Consider the following 5724-nt stretch of genomic DNA (forward strand, 5'->3'; position numbering starts at 1 on the left):
TGCAGCATACTTGATTTAGGCATCTGGGGTATTCAGTAGTAGTAAATTCATTCGGTAACAACTTTCAAGCAACAATCTTCTCCATTTACCATTTTAATTATAAAAATCAGGCCCATAGAGTTAAGGGTAAAATTTTTTTTTTTTTAAAAAAGAAGTTCAGCAACATTAACTCTTTTAGTTTCTACCACTACATGCTTGTACATGACATATATAGGCTTAGCTTTTAATTTTTTTTGGCTTCGTGGTGGTTCAGAAAAGAGTAGGAATACTATCAGTTCCTTGTTTAACTTTTAAAAAAAATTGTTCAACTAAACTCATAGAGAGTTGCGGAAAGGATGAGAAGAATTTCTTACCGAGTTACTTTGAAATGCATCGTCGAACGGGTTCTACCAACTGCATTTGATGTATGGCTGACCGCAGTTCTTTGAAAGATGCTCAACTAATCATTTTGTGGGAAAAACATTTAAAAAATTGGTATGCATCTATAGATATTGTTGCTCATAGATAATGGCATTACCATATTGCCTTGAGAAATGGTGCTTTCCTATTGAAAAATTCCTAAAAAAAGACCAATATATCTGAGGAACTTTTAGAAATTAGTTTACATGCTATAAGTTCTTCAGTAATGAAGCTTGACAGCTAGCTCTGTACTCAAGAATTTCTTAGCCATTTTGTTCTACTTATTTAAGCCTAATATCAAGAAAAATGAACCATGAAATCTATAAATTTTTACACATAGAAAAAACAAATAAGGTCAACCCGTGAAATTAGTCACGGTGCATAAAAGCAAGCTGACACGGACATCACGATTATTTTTAAAACTATATAACAAACAATTAGATCATTTTTTCTTTGATTCCACAGTTGTATCTAGTCTAGAATGTAGATATGTTCAAGGAGTTGGTATGACTTTTCAAAACACTATTGACATAGTATGTTTTGTCATGGAACGCTTTTGAACTTATTTTTTAATAATAATCTATATTAAAATCAACAAATAAATTTGATGAAAACAATCTCAAAAACTAAACTTTAGGCAAAGTAACTTGTGTGTAATAACATCACAAATGGAGATTGACAAAATTTATGCAACAACAATAATCTCGAGTGAATGACTTCGCATATGCTACTTCAAATGAGCCGACTTTGAAAGCTCACACCGCATTCTTCACAAATATTCATTTTTTACCCCTATTATTGAATTTTGAATCTCAATTACAATACAATTTTTTTAGCTATTAATTTTTAATTGCATTCTTCAATTTCTCTTGTTCGAGAACAAGCAATAATGAAGACCGAAAGGAAGAAAATTAATGTGACAGAACAATAATAGTAACAGATAGAACAATAACAGTAGCAGACATGAATTTAACCCATAAAATTGAAATTGTGAACGCTACCAGAATAAGATTGTGAAAATATTGAGAGAAAAAACGAATTTGATTTTGCAGTACCGTATGAAAAATCAAAGAGAACATAGAAGAGAGTGTTGGGTAGAACAATAACCACAACAGCTATGAATTTAAAGTTATGATATTGGAAATTTAATCTTTTCTAAAAGAAGATCAGGGCAAATATTGAGGCAAAAGCTGACCTAAGAATGCACGTTCAGATACGAAGACGAAGTTAATGAGTAGGCCCTTGAATTTAAGTTTGGATGAAAGAAAATTATGGACGGACACTTGGGAGGAGTCTTCTAGATATTCTCCATTGTTGGAACAAAGAAATGAAACGACCGAGTGTTCTAGAAAGGCCAAGAAAAGTCTGATTCTTTTCTTTTGTCTTTGAGCAAAATGACGAATTTACCCTTGATCGTTCTTTTGATGGCGTTTCTATTTTGCAATGAAAGATTTGTCAAGAAAGTGTAAGAGCAGTGTATCTTCACTTCTAGCATTCTATTTTCATGACAGTGCGCATTAAATAATGCATTCTACAACATACAAATACATAAATGATGAGTTAAATTAATAACAAAACCACAAGAAACAGGGCCACATCGTGTAAGAAAATTTTAATTGAGATCAGTAAACAAACATGATTACAACAATAACATGAAAATCAAAATAAAACCAAAATCACCTTAGCATCCTCAACTGTAGCAACGGTGACATAGCCGAATCCACGAGAGCTAGCAAGATAGAGGACATGAAAATTTTCATCTAAGTTCTAACAGACAACACAATCATAAATAAAAGGAGGGTGAAGGTAACTTTGCAAATACAACATTTATCAATAGTCAATACACCAATAAAAGGATAAAAAATTTCAAATGTAACCCATCAAAAAAATAAGGTAAAATAATCGAAGCAGACAAATAATTGCAGAAGAAATTAAGAAAAAACAGAATAGGAAAGAAATCACAAACACAATGCTTTGATGTAGCGAAGGGGAGAGGGAGGACAAAAAATTTCTGAAGTAGCAATAGACAACCGAGAAAAAAATAATACTTACCCAGTTGCAGTTTCTCCGACATGTAGTATTCAATCAATTTACATACTCTTCTACCTTGATCAAACTAATTATTTACTATAGTTGAAGTGCAAAAAGTCTTACCCAATAAATATAAACAAACATAGAATTGAAAGAAAAAATAAGATAGGAGAAAAATAGAGTTTCAATTTTATTTTTATTTTTATTTTTTGATGAATTCGATATTTTCGAAACTACCTAGAGTCTTACTATCTAACTAAGAAAGTTACAAGAATTATGCTCCAGTTATAAATTGAATTTTGCTTCATAAAATCCAGAAAAATGAAGCATTCATCAGTAACTTGTTCAAATGATCCTCCATGAAGGAATCTCCGGAGAGGGATTGAAATCAATATTAGGAGAGAAAGGAGACGATTTTTATCGGTAATACTTTCAGATTATTTTAGAAAAGTTGTTGGCGGAGAGTGAGAGTGGAAAGATGAAGATTCTTCCGGAGGAACATATACCAAAAAGTCTTTAGGATTGTTAATATATTTTTATAGTTACAATTTTGCCCTTGTAAGATTGGTTTAATATCTATTTTGCCATTGGTCGTCCGGTCGTCATCATGCTTCTATATAGTATATATAAAAATATCATCTACTAAAAAGTAAATATCAAAATAAACAACATGAATATTCACATTATTAATATTTTATTTATTTTTAATTTTTTTATATGAGTTCTTGTTTTTTGAGAATCTAAACTTATTTTAACTTTTAGCTTGTGTTTATTCGTAAATATTGGTAATCAAATATTTTAGAGAGAAAGCCCAAAATAGTCCCTCATTTTTGGATTAAGACTCAAAGTCATCCTTGAGTTTTCACATGGAGCACTAATAGTCCCTCATGTTTGCAATATTGGTGCACTTTTGGTCCTCCCCTAAACTNCTTTAGGATTGTTAATATATTTTTATAGTTACAATTTTGCCCTTGTAAGATTGGTTTAATATCTATTTTGCCATTGGTCGTCCGGTCGTCATCATGCTTCTATATAGTAAAAATATATATATATATAATACAACTATAAAAAATTTCGGGAAAGTAATCCGCCACAAGAATGAATAGAGAAGGTGATAAGGGTCACCTTATTTAAAGCCTCAAGAAAATTGAAAAAAGCCATATCTAGTTCCATCTATTATAATAGTATATCAATTATTATTATTTTAGATATGATTTTCCAGATCGTATTTATAATAGTTTCATTGAATCTTATTCTTCTAAGTATGATGTATGTGAAAGGCTATGTGACCATATCGTAAACTTTAAATATGTCAAGCATGATAACCACATTAACTCCCGAATTTGGCTTCTTAATACCTCGGACAATTTCTTGGGAATGCATGATGTTAGTCATGCTAAGTGGCCTAATTCATCTATAGATGTTATGACGTCAAAATCACCAATCACCATTTGTCTGAACCTCTTTTTATTCAGAGTGAGGTTATTTCTCTCTATAATTTGTATTCTTATATATTTATATAGTGGATTGCTTATTTTCTTTTGTGAATGTAGATCGGTTGACCAAACCATGTCATTTATACATATATATTTATCAATTTATCTCTTATTAGTTAATTAACATATCACATAAGCTTGGTTAAGTTTCATTTTAAATTTTATTTTTTATTTTTATATAATAGTAATTTATTCATTTTTGTTAAATTTTTATATACTCTTATTCAAAAATACTTTTAAAAATAAGCAGTTTTTAGCAACAATACCAAACAGACTCTTATGAAATTGTTGATTAAAGACAAACTAACAATAAAAACACTTCTCAAATGATTTAGTTTTATACAAATTATATATTATACTCTTTCAAAATACTTTTTCAGAGAACACTTTTATTAAGAAATACATGTCAAATAAGTTTATTTTAGCAGCTTAACAGACGGTTTTGTTTTACATCTTTCTTACATATCAATTTATCTAATCACTCACTTCTTTGTTGAAAATCCAACTAAACTTCACTCAACGCGGCTCGGATTTCTTAGCTTGATTTTCCAACTTCTTGATCATAAGTGGAAATTTGCACACAAAATCTTGTGCACGCCTCGCCTCACCTGTCAACCAGTGGCGGATGTAGATTGTGTCGAGGGGGGTCATCGGAAAAAAAATTACACTATATATATAAGATCAATTTTTTTGTGTACGTGTATATATTTAAAATTGAACCCCCTGAGCATATGTCAAAGGAGTAGCTCAATGATTTATGGGGTTCAAGATTTCGCCTGTATTTTATTTGAACCCCTTGATAGAATTTCTGCCTCCGCCACTGCTGTCAACCCCTCAAACTTTTCCAATTTCCACCGTGTTATAAAAAATTCTATTACTTCAACATAATCACGATTTGTGTAAACCCCTAGTGTGTGTATATATATACTTAATTATGATAAATTAAAATAGTTTGGTGCATGGAGGGAGCGATTTTTTTTTTTTTTTTTAATTTTTCGTCCGATGTTCGGTGCTTGCATTGGAGCCTCAACTAAATTTGAATTGCGGTATTGTAGAGGCCATTTAGGATGACGCTTCCAAGGTGATTTTGTGTGTGTGGAGCGAGTGGAAATGGTGTGTTTGGTAAAATGATTTTACAATGTCTAATTTGATCCAATCAAGTCTGTGCAACAGGGCAACTATATTAAACAATTCAAACCTATCAGTACTCTCTAAAACCTCAGCCAGACAGAAAGAAGAAAACACTGGAGCACATGACGACTAGAAAAATATGCCAAAGATCAATCCCATCTAGACATGAAAAAATCATATAAACTATAGAATTTTTACTTTTCTTGCACGTCACTCATATTTAATTGTAGGAAAGAGTCAGCAATGATCAACTTCTAATACACCATTCTTTTTACATACTTATCTTAGCAAAACTATGGATAAAAGAGCTGATCAACTTCATGTGTACTTTTTGCCAATGATGGCTCCAGGCCACATGATACCATTAGTAGACATGGCCAGGCAATTTTCCAGGCATGGTGTGAAGGTAACAAACATCACGACTCCTCTCAGCGCGACTAAATTCTCAAAAACAATCCAAAAAGATAGAGAGCTTGGCAGTGATATTAGCATCCGGACAACTGAATTCCCTTGTAAAGAAGCTGGATTGCCAGAGGGCTGTGAAAACTTAGCTTCTACAATTAGTTCAGAAATGACAATGAAATTCATCAAAATTGAGGGGGTATTTTTGACCCTTTTCCCCATAAAAATATGATAACGACAGGTCTAGTTTACTTGTCTTGAACTC

At 31.6% G+C, this 5724-nt stretch overlaps 1 long non-coding RNA gene across 1 annotated transcript; it reads right to left on the bottom strand.

Moving 5' to 3' along the window:
• Positions 1-420: 420 nt before the first annotated feature.
• Positions 421-2556, bottom strand: LOC125853063 (uncharacterized). Its single transcript, XR_007445113.1, has 3 exons — positions 2452-2556; positions 2080-2128; positions 421-558 (listed from the first exon to the last, which is right to left on the bottom strand). It is a non-coding gene; the product is annotated as an uncharacterized LOC125853063 (long non-coding RNA).
• Between the last annotated feature and the right edge of the window lie 3168 nt (positions 2557-5724).

The sequence above is a fragment of the Solanum stenotomum genome, unplaced genomic scaffold (assembly GCF_019186545.1).
Source record: "Solanum stenotomum isolate F172 unplaced genomic scaffold, ASM1918654v1 scaffold8538, whole genome shotgun sequence".
Taxonomy (NCBI): domain Eukaryota; kingdom Viridiplantae; phylum Streptophyta; class Magnoliopsida; order Solanales; family Solanaceae; genus Solanum; species Solanum stenotomum.